Source organism: Saccopteryx bilineata, chromosome 1 (assembly GCF_036850765.1).
Source record: "Saccopteryx bilineata isolate mSacBil1 chromosome 1, mSacBil1_pri_phased_curated, whole genome shotgun sequence".
NCBI lineage: Eukaryota > Metazoa > Chordata > Mammalia > Chiroptera > Emballonuridae > Saccopteryx > Saccopteryx bilineata.
In genome coordinates this window covers 30,495,588-30,511,502 of record NC_089490.1, presented here as the reverse complement: position 1 = coordinate 30,511,502, position 15,915 = coordinate 30,495,588, and the positions used below count along the sequence as shown (strand labels likewise).

Below are 15,915 nucleotides of genomic sequence, written 5' to 3'. Positions count from 1 at the left end.
AACCCACAACCTTGGCCCATCAGAATAAAACTCTATCCACTGAGGCTCAGTGGTAGAGCGTTGGCCTGGAGTGCAGGAGTCCCGGGTTCGATTCCCGGCCAGGGCACACAGGAGAGGTGCCCATCTGCTTCTCCACCCCTCCCCCTCTCCTTCCTCTCTGTCTCTCTCTTCCCCTCCCACAACCGAGGCTCCATTGGAGCAAAGATGGCCCGGGCGCTGGGGATGGCTCCTTGGCCTCTGCCTCAGGCGCTAGAATGGCTCTGGTTGCAACAGAGCGATGCCTCAGATGGGCAGAGCATCTCCCCCTGGTGGGCATGCCGGGTGGATCCCGGTCAGGGCAATGCGGGAGTCTGTCTGACTGCCTCCCCGTTTCCAACTTCAGAAAAATACAAAAAAAAAATTAAAAAAAAACAACAAAAAACTCTATCCACTGAGCAGCCAGGCCAGGGTCTAATTTAAGAGTTTTTTTTTAAAAGACTTATTGTATGATATATAAAAACATACTTTAATAAAGAGGTACCTACTATGTGCGAGGACTTTTCTAAGTGCTTTACATTTTCTGTCTCATGTAGCCAAATCATACTTAAAGGAAACTTATAGCTTTAACTGTACAGTTATATATATATTATATATTGGAAAATAAGAAAAAAATAAAAATAAATGATTCCAAAAAATAAAAAATAAAAATAAATGATTCCAGCACAAAATTTAAAAAACTAAAAGATAACAACAAATAAAATCAAAGACAGAAGATAAGGAAGGGGAAACAAAATGAAGATAAAGGCAGAAACCAACCAAATGGGAAATCTAAAGAGAAAATTAAAATAACTTAAAAATCAAATGTTGAAAGAGAAATAAAACAGGCAAGTCTATTCTGGCAAACAAACAAAAGAAAAGAGATACAATATTATGGATAAAAAAGAGTCTAGCCACAGGAATAAAACAATTACAAGAGCATATAGTCAGTTAACTTAAAAATCTGTATAATTTTAAGATACTATTCTTGAAAAGCATAAATTAGTTCAAAATACTTAGAATACCTGACTAGGGAGAACTCGTCTTCAGCAGAGAGGACAACGAGGTAGTTAATCATTTACCTCCAGCAGGAACATTCTCATTAAAATGAAAGATCTGTTCTTTCCTTCTTCCCCTTTTAGGAAACAGACCTCCTCCAAGTCCAGTGTCTGATTTCCATTGCTGTCTCATTGGCCAGAACTTGGTCACATGGCTGAGGGAACTTGGAAAAGGTAAACATTCAGCTGGAAAGGAAAAAGAAGGGGAGCAAAGAGAAGAAGATGAGGAGATATTGGGAGGCGGCTAGAAATATCTATTACAAACGGTAACAATCACCTAGACAAAGTAATGGTAAATATAGATAGTTGAGGTTTTTTAAAGCCACAAAAATGACACCCCAGGAGATACAAATCAGAGTATTAAAAAAAATCAGAAAGCTATACTTAAAGATAGAAAAGAGACCTAAATGAAGGCTTTGGATGACTCAGAATTCAAAGATGTCAGTACTTCTCAAATTAATCAATAAAGTAAATACAATGCCAATTAAGTGTATAAGAGAATTACCTTATAAAATTTTTGAAAATTGTTAAAAAGTTCATCTGGAAGATCAAGGTCACAATATGGAAGATAAAATTTACAAGAATAGAGTAAGAAATTTTGACAGAGAAAAACAATGAAGAAGCAATTGCCATCTCAGGTATCAAACATACGCTAAAGCTGTTACAATTAAAATGCTGAAGTAGTTGGCTTAGGAATGGATAAATAGACCAACAGAACATTGTATTCATGAGAATAAATTCATGTTAATTTAATATTTATGAATAAGGAAGCATTTCTAATGTGTTGTATAAGATTGGACACTTCTACCTGCCCAGGCGGTGGTGCAGTGTATAGAGTATTGGCCTGGTACATTGAGAACTCTTGAGTTCACTGGCTTGAGTGTGGGATCCTAGACTTGATCCCATGGTCACTGGCTTGAAGCCCAAGATCACTGGCTTGAGCCCAAGGTCACTGGCTTGAACAAGATATCACTGGCTCAGGTGGAGATCCCCCACCCCTGGTCAAGGCACATATGAGAAAACAATCAATGAACAACTAAGGTGCCGCAACTATGAGTTGATGTTTCTCATCTCTCTCCCTTCCTGTCTGTTTGTCCCTATCTCTCGCTCACAAAAAAAAAAAAATAAAAAAAATAAAAAAAAATAAAGATTGGACATTTTAGCAAATGAATTGGAATAATTGGAAAATAAAAAAGCTGAACCTGGCCCTGGCCGGTTGGCTCAGCGGTAGAGTGTCAGCCTGGCGTGCAGGGTACCCGGGTTAGATTCCCGGCCAGGGCACATAGGAGAAGCGCCCATTTGCTTCTCCCCCCCTCCCCCCCTCCTTCCTCTCTGTCTCTCTCTTTCCCTCCCGCAGCCAAGGCTCCATTGGAGCAAAGATGGCCTGGGAGCTGGGGATGGCTCCTTAGCCTCTGCCCCAGGCGCTAGAGAGGCTCTATTCGCGGCAGAGCGACGCCCCCTGGTGGGCAGAGCTTCGCCCGTGGTGGGCGTGCCCGGTGGATCCCGGTCGGGCGCATGCGGGAGTCTGTCTGACTCTCTCTCCCCGTTTCCAGCTTCAGAAAAATGCAACAAAAAAAAAAGCTGAACCTACATTTGTCTTATTTAATTCTCACAATTTCACCAGTTACGTGTTATATTGAATTAAGGTATTTAACTAAGGGATGACAGAGTCAGAGAGACAGGAGATACGAGGCAGAGTTCTGCTGATATATTCCATTGCACTGTCTGTTGCTACCTTTCAGACTTCCAGATTTTCATTGGATCCCCTCTACTAATCCTATGAGGGTTATTCAGAATAGCTCAAACTCCATTCATTCTACAAATATTAATTAAGCATCTGCTTTGTTCAAGGCACATCTAGGTTCTGGGCCTAAAGCAGTGAACAAAATCAAGTTCTTTTCTTGTGGAGCTTACTTTACTACGAAACTGACAAAGAAGAAAATTATGAAATGTCAGAAAGGAGTAAATACAATGGGGAAATATTTAGCAGAATACGGACAGTAAGGAGTGCCACGGGCACTGCCATCTGTGGGCTCAGGCAAGAGAGGCCTCAGGCCCCCACTGCAAAAAGGCCCCTGCTTTCTTCTCGCCATGCCCCTTCCCAAGGGGCTGGGAGTTTGGGGGCTAAGGGGTCACACCCAACTGGAGCCCAGGCAGTCACACGTGTGTGCGTAAAGCCCTACTGGGCCTTTTAAATGCTGAGACATACATGTGGGCCTCCATTCACACGCTTGCCCCATCCCTGCATGTTAGGGGCATGTCTGGCCAAAGGGCGAGGGTGGGGATTCCTATTTAATACAAGTAGAACAAGGAAGTCCTCTTTCGTAAAGAAACTGAGTAGACCGCTGAAGGAATGAAAGAGCAATCCTTGTAGGTAACAAAATGAACAAGTGAAATGATCAGATTTAAAGTAATTTAAAAGAATGTCTGACCAGTGGTGGCACAGTAGATAGAGTGTCAACCTGGGATACTCTCTCTCTTTCTCTCTCTCTCTCTCTCTCAAAAAAAAAAAAAGTAGTGCAAAAGAAAAAGTAAATGAGCCTATCGAAATGCAAACCACATACACATTTGTTTAACCTGAAAGCCACTGAGAAGTGGATTCTTTTTATGTTTCTGAAAATCTCAGTTATGTCTATTGTGATCTAGTCAGCCTTTTAAACAGAATTATAAACTCCCAGCAACCTCCACGTCACCTGTGCTGTACGAGTGATTCCAGCCGAGGCCTGAAATGGAATGGCTGAGTGTGCAGTGAGGTCAGCAGCTATGTGTGGTGTGCGGGAGCAAGGGCTTCCTTACACTGAACTATAATTGGGCAGCATAAAGGCCAACAAGCCAGACTGGCAGCAGAAGAAGGGACTGAACTGAACTCAGTAATCTCAGGAACAGAAGTTGCATTAGCATTTCTGCCCATTAGTGAGAAGCATGAGGTTCCTTATAAATATGTAAACCTTCAGCAAAAACAGTTCTGGCATACTGAATGCATTTATTCTTTTAAAAATTACACTCAGTGCCCTGGCCAGTTGGCTCTGCGGCATACTATTGGCTTGGCATGTGGAAGTCCCGGGTTCGATTCCCAGCCAGGGCACACAGGAGAAGCACCCATTTGCTTCTCCACCCCTCCCCCTCTCCTTCCTCTCTGTCTCTCTCTTCCCTTCCTGCATCCAAGGCTCCATTGGAGCAAAGTTGACCCGGGCGCTGAGGACGGCTCCATGGCCTCTGCCTCAGGTGCTAGAATGGCTCTGGTTGCAGTGGACCAATTCCCCAGATGGGCCAAACATTGCCCCCTGGTGGGCATGCTGGGTGGATCCTGGTTGGGTGCATGTGGGAGTCTGTCTCTCTGCCTCCCCGCTTCTCACTTCAGAAAAATACAAAAAAAGAAAAATAATTACACTCAGTTAATCATATAGTGTGACTAAAATTATGTAGAAGAAGCTATATCTGTGATGGGGAACGTATGACACATGTAGCCATTTTCGATGACACGCAGCCACATGTGGCTGCATACCAGAGAAGGACATTTCGTCCTCGGCTCCTACACAACCAAGTGCAGTAGCCGAGGATAAAACATTTGCTGTAGGGTAGAGACTCTGTGCCGGAGGTCTGTAGGCCAAAACAACAGAACTCTGGCACAGAGTGTCTAGTTCTGGGACTTCCGGTTAGGCCGTTAGGGGACCTTTGACCTCACTTCAGGCCAGCAGAGCAGGGAGCAACGGAATGCCACTGGGGACGCATCTCTGGGGGCCCTGTGATCGCCATTACCAGCAACCACATAACCACAGCAACCATCATCCAATCTACTGTTCTGGGGTGTCGTGGATTTCTAATTGACCATCATTACTGAGATAAGTGAGGGGGAGGCTGGGAGAGGTGAGGGCCTGTGCTATGGGTGCCGTTTCCCACCATTAGAAATAGTGGCAGCCATCTTAACTTACATAAGATGCAACTTGCAGAATTTCAGGACAGCATCTGGGCTCAGGTGTTTGTCGACTTGAGGTCAAAGCTTGAGAATCTGGAAAGGTGCCACTTGGAGAATCAAGAGGAGTGCCACTACGAACAGGAAATTTGGAGTGCCTGCAACTGATTACCAGACACTTTTAGCACCCTGAAAAATATAGCAATGGCTTTACTCACAATTTTTCCCTCTACGTACTTTTATGAGACCTTATTCTCAGCATTAAATAATATCAAAACCAACAAAAGAAACAGATGGACAGATGAAGTTAGTAGCACTTGCTTGGGCTTGAAGTGTACAAAATACAAACCTTCAATTGAAGATTTAGCCAATGAAATTCAGCAACAAAAAAGTCGCTAGTAGGCAGGTTAGTTAAAGAATTCCCCCTCCCCCTCACTTATCTTAGTTCACGGCACCCCACACAAGTTAAATAATATCAAGACCAACAAAAGAAACCGACTGACAGATGAACAAAGTCACTAAGCAGGTAAGTTAAATAATTAGTTTTTGGTTTATTAAATACAGTTATATATTACAATTATACATATTTGTTATTTAAACTATAAATATCGCAAAATTATGGTTTTTTTCTCAAAGTGACACACCATCCGATTTATGCTTGTTTTTTTGGCCAATTTTGACACACCAAGCTCTAAAGATTGCCCATCACTGAGCTATATAAATAAAGAATGAAAACAGAGACGAATAAAATGATAATGGTTGTCCTTGGTTGTTGGTATCATTCTTTTCTACATTTCTAATATTTTCTATTAAGTACTTATTAGTTTCACCGTTTAAAAAAGAAACTTTAAAATGCATTTTGTCAAATCCAAACATTATAGCTCTATAGACAGTCAATTAAATTGTTAGACTGTAGGCCTGACCTGTGGTGGTGCAATGGATAAAGAAAGTGTTGACCTGGAACACTGAGGTCACCAGTTTGAAACCCTGGGCTTGCCCGGTCAAGGCACATACTGTACATATAGGAGTTGATGCTTCCTGCTCCTCCCCCCTTCTCTCTCTCTCTCTCCTCTCTCTAAAAATGAGTAAATAAAATCTAAATAAATTATTAGACCTTATAAGAGTCTGATAAGCTGGATATAAACATATTTAAGTCAGTAGCTGTTATATATCATCAATAATCTATTAGAATAATGATTTGAAAAAGTATGTATATATCACCCAGGAATAAACTTAAGAAGAAATGTACAATTCTATATTTGTGATGAAAATATATATAATATAAATCAATAATGTGCTACAGAATTGGCCACCCAAAGTCTGTATTACTTTATTAACCATTGTCATTCCATTAAGTTCAGTTTAAATAAATATATCATATATGTGTTAATAAAGGGATAATACCTTGTTTCTTCATGAAACACTCAATACTAAAAAATGTCCATTCTTCCCACATTAGTGGACCATTAAAATGAAATTTTAGTAAAAATTCCAATGGGAATTTGCTTTCGAGTCTGACATGGGCATTCCAAATCCATGTGGAAAAAAAATAAATGAGAATTTTTTTTAAAAAAAGAAGAAAAACTGGCCTGACCTGTGGTGGCACAGTGGGATAAAGCATCAACCTGGAACACTGAGGTTGCCAGTTTGAAACCTTGGGCTTGCCTGGTCAAGGCACATATGGGAGTTGATGCTTCCTGCTCCTCCTCTTCTCTCTCTCCCTCTCTCTCTCTCCCCTCTCTCTAAAAATCAATAAATAAAATATTTTAAAAAAGAAGAAAAACTAAATAATGAAGAAAAAGTTATCTTTCCAGAAATTCTATAAAATTGCAGAAATTGTAACAGCTTTGGACAGGCACAGAAAAGAGAGAGAGAGAGAGAGAGAGATCAAAGGAGACCAGCCTGTATATGTATAATTGACTATATGACAGAGGAGGCAGTTCACATCCCAGAATAATAATGCCTGTTCAACAAACAGTGGTGAGAACAGTATTTGGAAATAAAAGCAACAACGTATGTGTTCTACTTCAAGTCATAAAGAAAATATGTACTTTGCATATGGACTAATGATCATATGGATTAATGAATGACAAATGTGTGCAAGTAGTAGGTGGGAACACCAGTGATGTATTTTATAATCTTGGGATGAGTCTTTGTTAAGGAAGAAGTAAAATTCAAAAGTTGTGAACAAATATAGACAGACTTGACTCTATAAAAATTGAAAACTTCTATCAAACAAATTAAAAAATATAAAACAAATTGAAAATGAACAGTAGGCTGGAAGGAAAATATTTGTAGCATATATAGTAGATTTAAGATTAATATAAAAGGAGGAATAATTTAATAGGTAAATCAGCCATCATGCATTCAATATGACATGCAAATTAAAACATCAGTGAGAACCATTTTTCATATGTAGGATTGGTGAATATCGAAAAGATTGATCATACCCAATAGTTGCAAAGTAATGGAAGAAAGGCATTTTTATATGTGATGGTAGGAGTGTAATTTATTTTTTTTTAATCAAGAGAGACAGACAGGGACAGCCAGACAGGAAGATAGAGAGAGATGAGAAGCATCAACTCATAGTTGTGGCACTTTAGTTATTCATTGATTGCTTCTCATACGTGCCTTGACCCAGGGGATCCACCTGAGCCAGTGACCTCTTGCTCAAGCCAATGACCTTGGGCTTCAAGCCAGCGACCTCTGGGCTCAAGCCAATGACCATGGGGTCATGTCTGTGATCCCATGCTCAAGCCCACGACCCCGCTCTCAAGCTGGTGAGCCCATGCTCAAGTCAGGCAACCTCAGAGTTTCGAACCTGCATCCTCAGCATCCCAGGCCAACACTATCCACTGCGCCATCGCCTAGTCAGGCAAAAGTGTAATTAATATAGTGAGCCTTTTGGAAGACAATTTAAGTATAGCTATTTAAATAACCCAGCAATTTCACATCCAGAAGGCTTTCTGCAGAAGGACTTATGCACATACCCGTGGAATTTTTTTTAAATGGAGAAATGAGAGTTAACTGAATGGCCACCTCTGAGGGGTTGGGGAGAGAAACTGGTGTAGCCATGCTGTGGAATACAATGCAGGGTCAACAGGAACAAAGCAGTACTGATGATGAAAGTTCTTGATACATCTCTGAGTTAGAAAACTGTTGCATAAGCATGTGCAGGGACAGCCTGATTTGATTTTTTAAAAATTCTTCCTAAGTTATGAAGAATAGAAGATTTTTTTTTTTTTTCATTTTTCTGAAGCTGGAAACAGGGAGAGACAGTCAGACAGACTCCCGCATGCGCCCGACCAGGATCCACCCGGCACGCCCACCAGGGCGATGCTCTGCCCACCAGGGGGCGATGCTCTGCCCATCCTGGGCGTCGCCATGTTGCGACCAGAGCCACTCTAGCGCCTGAGGCAGAGGCCACAGAGCCATCCCCAGCGCCCGGGCCATCTTTGCTCCAATGGTGCCTTGGCTGCGGGAGGGGAAGAGAGAGACAGAGAGGAAGGAGAGGGGGAGGGGTGGAGAAGCAAATGGGCGCTTCTCCTGTGTGCCCTGGCCAGGAATCAAACCCGGGTCCTACACACGCTAGGCCGACGCTCTGCCGCTGAGCCAACCGGCCAGGGCAAGAATGGAAGATTTTTATCTTTTATAAATTTCTATATTTTTTTAGGTTTACAAGCCAGGACCCGGGGCCAGGGCCACAATCACAGCAACCCGGCCTATGCAGGTTCGCATTGGATTTGGACAGTTGGTAAAGAAACAACGGAGCCAAAAGCTAATAGGCCATAGTCTTGAATCCAAGCTTGCACCTGGCGGGGAAGTAAAAACACACACTGGGCTCCAAAACCCAATCACATTCAGTGCTCACAAAGCCACTGACTTATCCGAGTTCCCTAGAATCAAAGGTTTCTAGCTCACCAGACTTATTCGCCTCTGTTCCCCATCTCTTTCCTTATCCCAAATACAAGCTCTACACAAACTGGCATCTCACTCAGCACTCCACCATCTTGGCTGCTTCTCCTGGCCTCCTCCACATGGCCTTTCTCTGCTCTCCTCTGCTCTCCCTTCTAATGATAATCTCAGGAACCAAGAGCAAACTTTCGTTCCGCCCCCATTTTATATTGTAGCTTCACAACCTCTAATCCAATATACAAAATAGGGAAGTCTCCAATACAAAGTCACTTCTCTGAGGCATGATTGGATTGTACCACCCCACATCAAAAAGGGTGGGAAAGGCTTAATCCCAAAACCAAGCCCCAGGCTACAAGGATACTCAACACACATTAATATCACCTGGGCGACGGCCTCCTCATGGGCAGCGTAATCTTTAACAAAGTGAGCATAATATATTTTATCTGCCCAACAAGGTTATATCGCTCTTGACTTTTTAAATTTTTATTTATTTACTTTTTACAGAGACAGGGAGTGGGTCAGAGAGAGGGATAGACAGGGACAGACAGACAGGAACGGAGAGAGATGAGAAGCATCAATCATTAGTTTTCCATTGCGCATTGCAACACCTTAGTTGTTCATTGATTGCTTTCTCATATGTGCCTTGACCGTGGGCCTTCAGCAGACCGAGTAACCCCTTGCTGGAGCCAGCGACCTTGAGTCCAAGCTGGTGAGCTTTGCTCAAACCAGATGAGCCCGTGCTCAAGCTGGCAATCTCCAGGTCTCGAACCTGGGTCCTCTGCATCCCAGTCCTACGCTCTATCCGCTGCGCCACCACCTGGTCAGGCTTGACTTTTTTAAACATTTGTTTTAGCTTAAGTATCTCTGTATTAGTCCACTTCTTAACTTTCCTGCTCTCCCTGGGGTCTAAGCTCCCCACCATCTCTCCTCTGTTTATAAAAGACCCCTGGAGAGCATTAGGAAATAAGGAGGCCTGGGCTCAGACTCAGAACAGGTAAATCAGAATCTGGGGGTGGGTGGTCTGCAAACCAGCAGCATCAGCAGCATCTGAGAGCTTGTGAGAAATGCAGGACCTCAGGCCCCACCCCAGACCTTTTCCATCAAAATATGCATTTTAAATCATATCCCCCAGGCGATTCATTTGCACATTAGAGATTGAGAAGTGCTGACTGTTTCACTTACTGACCTAGAGTAAATTAATCTCTGTAACCTCCACTTTGCTCAAGTGTGAACGAGGCAGGACAGGTGAGGAGTTGGGGAGCATCTGTGAGTGCTAGCTGAGCTTATGTGTGTGAAGTGCCCAGTGCCCCACCTGGCACACAATGGTTACTGAGTAAGTGGTAGCTTTTTTATACTGGCTAATTCAAACTTTGCACCTCAAAAGTGGGGGCTCACTCAATTGACTTCCATTTTCCAACTCAGCAGACTCCGGCGCTCTCCGTTCTGAGAGATACACAGATGGAAAGCCCAGCGTAGTTAAGCGCTCACAGCAGTGGCTACTCTCCAGGACACCCATGGGCTTCTGCTCCAACAAATTCAACTTCTGTGTGTTTACGAAGAGGGAAGAAGCAGCTAGGCGTGTCCCCAAATCTGTTTATGCCAGTAGTACTTGTACTTGTTACTGAATTACATAATATAATTAAACATTATGTAAACTGATGAAATTCGAGCACAAAAAGAAAGTTGTTTCTTTGAAATGCTAAACTGAGTATTGTCAAAAGATATGATAAATGCAAGTTTCCAAAAATGGGTGTGGGTGAGACAAGGGTAACACACATGAAAGAAAGAAATCATACACATTTATAACTATATTCAGGTTGCTTGGCAAGTTTCTTAAAATCTTTACTCCAATGTAAGGAAACCAAAAATAGAAATCACAGCTGTGGTTTTATGGGTGAGTTTAAGAATGAACTGTTCTCCGGTCCTCACAAAGGAGGCCTTGATTCTACATCAAGAGACTGGGGATGAGTGTACATTTATACATTTCAAGTCAAAATAAAGTGTTTCAGGTATGGATAAGTATTTCTTTTACAGATTTCCCATGTGGTCTGGTTCCCCAAGGCTTGATGCACAACAGATAGGAGAAGGAATTCCATTGTCTTCTCTCCACCCTCTCCTGCTTTGTACCCACTGAACAGCTGATTCTTCCTCTGTCCCTATGTGAAGTCTCAAGCAGTTCCCCCAGGCACTCTTAGGTGTTAAATATCCTGAGGTCATCTTGGTCTTAAAGAAGTCTTGTTTTAGTAATTACAATGTTCAGTGTGGTATAATAAACAAACTCCAATTGGTTTCCCTTCCCTGAGCCTGATTCAAACAAACAAGCCTGGGGTGGAGTCTTGGGAGGCAGAGATACAGAGGCCATTAGAGCAGGTTGGCATCCTTCCCCTTCCAACACCTTCCCTTACTAAATTCTTTACAATCCCCCCAGGGCTGGGCCCAGGACAAGGGGGTTAGAACAAAGGGCACAGTCTTCTATGATAGTTACTCTGTGATCTGGTGGTATTGTTCACTGGACATAGTGAGTACTCAGGGTTGACTCTCTCATGGGATACTTTTCCCCATTGAGAACCCCCCACTTCAAGCTCCATCAGACAAGGGTGATAACTCCTCTGCCTGTCCCCTCTCACTGTCAATGCTCAATCCTTCGGTTTTCAGTTTGAGAAACCCTCTAGAAAGCCACTTTTTAGGCTAGAGAGGTCCTTCTTAAGAAGGCTCCAGGCCAGCTCCCCCACATGAACCCATACAACCAACCAGAAAAATTCTCAACTGCCTTGCCTGTCCCATTGTGGGTAGAAAGACAACTTGCTCCCAGTGCTACCACGTAGCTGCAGCTCTAGCCACTGTAGTTGGCCACTTGGAGAGTCAGGCACCCAGAGTCCCCGAGTACAGCTGTGCAGATAATAAACGTTGTTGTTGATGTGACTAGCACCCTGTAGAGTTATGCAGTGCACACCCTGGACAGCCATCCTTAGAGTTCAGACACTAGTCCACTCAATTCAGGGGACCCAGATTAAGCTCCTCAAGTGACCCCCTCGAAGCCTTTCCCACTTGGGATGAGAAGAGAGGAAGCACACCTCTCTACCAACTAAAATAAAAGTAGGAAATGACGTGGCTTTCCAAGAACTTTCTCCATAAGAATCCTGTCTCTGATATCTAGTCTTCTTCATCAACTCCTAGCTCAAACTTAAATTACTTCTAAGGGTCACAAAAAGAGGTTTCTGGCCACCTGATTTACATCGGACATTTGGAATATGAGTGTATGTTTTGTTCTTATACCTCCCTCCAAATGAAACAGGAAGTGCTCTTGTTACACCTTAAAGTGACTCTTAAAATTAATTGACCAACTGTGGACTCAGCTGCTACTGTACGTGGAAACACTATAAGTAGGAGGATGAGCCATCAGAAGGAAGTCAGAAAGAAATACTATTTTCCATGAACACAGTAGAGATTATCCTTGAAACATCTGTCAGAACAAGTCTGAGTAGATGGATAAGGGAGCCAGGTGGGGGTCCTCCTGGTGTAGAGATTGACTTTGAATGTCCATATTCATTCAAATTATGTTAGCATATCTATTAAAATTTTGCTAGGCAAACATCGAAAAGACCTAAGAATGGAATATTCTTAGCTTTTCTTACCACTCTATATTTAGAATGATTGTTTAAGAGGTATCAGGCAAAATATTTACTAATTTGTGTCATGTAACAGGTTTGAGCTATATCAAAAGATCTTGGCTCTTAAACCACCTATGATGTGATAAGAGCCATTTTTAATCTTATGACTCCTATCCTTTTATTCAAGTCATCTTGTTGCTGATTGGAATCTGTTTTTCTATAACTTAGAAGCCGACCTCTTCAGGGATTCTGTACCATAATTACAAAATGATTTTGATAAAATATAAAATAAGTTCAGAGAAGAAAAATAAATGATGATATATTACCTGTTCAATTGTTATTTTTGCAAATCTCTCACTGGAGAAATTTTCGACTATGTGGCTCTGCTGTTCCAGTTTTGATGATTACCTAGTTAAGCAGGTGTCCCCAAACTACGGCCCACGGGCCGCATGCAGCCCCCTGAGGCCATTTATCCGGCCCCCCACTGCACTTCCGGAAGGGCCACCTTTTTCATTGGTGGTCAGTGAGAGGAGCACTGTATGTGGCGGCCCTCCAACGGTCTGAGGGACAGTGAACTGGCCCTCTGTGTAAAAAGTTTGGGGACCCCTGAAGGTTTCACACTGATTATTGATTTAAAATATAAATAAATAATTTTATCAGCACCATTGAATTATTTTTAAGAAGTCTGTTTTTCTCTGCCTTTATTATGACACTTGTCACACAATGCACATAGCTGCAAGAGAAGCTGGGAAATAAAGAAACTTTATTCTACGTGGCCATGTGCCTTGCTAAAAACTAGGTAGTGCTAATACTAAGAGAAATAAGGAAAACAGATGTTAAGGGAGGTAAGTAACAGCCTCTGGTACAATTCAGCTTCTCACTTTTTAGCCCTATCCTCATCCAAACTGCCAGATTTTGCAAATCAGAAGGATTTTATCACAACAAAGACATTACTCCTACAAAATGGCAGAGAAAACTGGTCCTGGTGGGTGTCGCCTACAATCTCATGCTTCTCCAGAACCAGCCTCCCCCTGTGTGACCTCAGGCCAGTGGCCTGACCACCTTTTCTTCCTGCTGAGTTCCTCTTGGGCCCATGTTGTCCTGTTTGGTCAGATTTTTATATTAGGGTTAGCACTGCAAGAGGCAAATCTCCATCACACCCTTTTAACTGCAGTGAAACTTCATTAATGACCCTGAGGTCCAAAGATACTAGAAAGTAGGAGTTGCAAATCTGTGGCCTGTGTTTTTGTTTTGTTAACACAGATGACTTCTTTTTTAAGTTTCCAAGATTTAAATATTAGAACATTATCCACAGAAAACCTAAAATTTCTACTTGCCTTGAAATTAAAACCTAGATATTTATTGACTCTTTTCACATACTAGGCCTGATTCCTGCCTGGCAACAGATAGTTAAAACATTGCTTCTTGGTATCCTATAATAGAAAACACATTTGAAAATGTAGGTCGAGTGATAAAGTGTGTCATACAGATAATCCAGGTAAGCTTAGCTAACTTTCCAACAATTATTCTATAACTAAAAGGTGAAATTAATATTCTTATGGAGGATTCAAGGACTCCCAAAATGCATCATAATCTCCTCCACCCACTGAAGAAATACACACTAGTGGTGTCCTTACCTGGCTCACTTAGCCCAGTCCTCCAATTCCTTCAGGACCTTCCCAAACATTATGTCCTGTGCTGAAACTTCACCAGGTTCCTTAGGCCAATTCCCTGTGTTTCCATCATACTTAATACTGGTTAGCCTTTTTCTGATTGTGTAGTCCTCATTCATTTTTCTACACAATTGGACTGTGAGCCATTTGAGGGGAAGACGGTAATTTATAGTGCATTCCTAGTCTCTGAGCCATAATAGCTGATTAATGCTTATTTAATAGCATATTATCCTTCAGGTCTCAGATTAAATACCATTTCTCTGAAGAAATCTTTCCCGACTCACTTGCTATACCAGAACCCCTTTTGTGTCTCCCAGATGATGGTGAACTTCTTATTCTCAGCACCCATCTCAATGGTAGGTAGTTATTGGGGAGAATTATTTGTTTCTCATTGCCTTTCCTGCTGGACACATGAGGCTAGGGTCTTTATCTTCCTGTTCTCCTATATAATCCCCCCTCTGCCAACCTAGTACAGGTCCCCAGTAGCTACTCTCAAGTGGCTGGACAGCACACTCACAACAGTCAAGGGCCATGAGTGTCCAATGTAAATAGTTCTGTAGCTGCCCCTGGGCTCCTCTTCATTGTCACCTATCTGCATCTACAAGTTCCATGAGGAGGGCCCCAAGCCTCCTTTACTGACCACTGTGGGTCCAGTCCATTGCCTTTTTCAGTGCTCTGTGATCACACCCTCTCAGCCCACCTCTCACTCTAGCCCCCAGTTCTGTGCAAACTCCCACCCATTCTGCATAGGTGTAACCTGTCAATACCTTACCTGGGCCCAGGCCACCTAGCTCTCCCATCCTGCCCTGTTGCTTCATTGGCCCAAGGTGTGGAATCTTGGGAGAACCCACTAGACACACAAGCATCCATAAGCCAGATGCAGGATGTTGATGCTTGGGAGGGTGCATTTGGCCAGTGTGGACAAATACTCTGAGATCCACTTCAGAAAGCTTTTCAGTAGGTCCAGGGGGTTAATTCACAGTAGCCCACAATATTGGCCAGCACCCTAATGAATCTTTGAACTATCTTTTCCTCTTTCCTTTTTCAGTCTCCTGAGTTCTCACTCCTGCCTCCTGGGTCACTTCTCAAATAAACTACCTGTCTCAAGCTCTGCTTTCAGGGAAATCCAGGCTAAAACATAATGAAAAAACTTTTTGTTCAATAAATGAATAAGTGAATGAATAAAAATTTAATCATTTTGGATATGTGAGCATAATTGAATCACCAAAAAAGAACATAAATGATTATTTGCATTTGATATGACTTCTAAGAACAAAATTACTCCCAATAGTAAAAAAATTCTATCCTGAAGGACTCCTTTAAATGAATTCACTTATTAAAAAGAAGAAGAGAATCATGGTTGTCAGGGGCAACAAGAAAGAGGGATGGGTAGTTATTATTTAATGAGAACAGAGTTTCAGTTTGGAAATATGTAAAAGTTTTGGAGATGGATGGTGGTGATGGTTGCACAACAATGTCAATGTACTTAATGCCACTAAACCATACACTTAAAAACTGCTAAAATGATAAATTTTATGTTATATATACTTAAACAACAGTAAAGAATTATAAGCCAGCCTGAAAGCATAACCCACCCACAAAAGGGCCAAGTGCATTCAATACTCACATTCAATAGGAGGGTAAATATAACCCTCAAGAAACATAGAAACATTGCTAGAACAAAGAACTCAGGTAGCCTGGAGTTCAGTACCACTGAGCCATCTTCCTCA

At 42.2% G+C, this 15,915-nt stretch overlaps 1 long non-coding RNA gene across 3 annotated transcripts in view; it reads right to left on the bottom strand.

Moving 5' to 3' along the window:
* LOC136319491 (uncharacterized) overlaps window positions 1-15,915 on the bottom strand; it is a 34,826-nt gene that overhangs the window by 3,736 nt on the left and 15,175 nt on the right. For 2 of the 3 annotated variants that reach the window (XR_010728199.1, XR_010728197.1), the window contains exon 2: window positions 5,006-5,175. This is a non-coding gene — a long non-coding RNA (uncharacterized lncRNA). Of the gene's footprint in view, window positions 1-1,040; window positions 1,152-5,005; window positions 5,176-15,915 lie in introns of those variants that run through there. The other variant, XR_010728198.1, reaches the window with a different exon arrangement.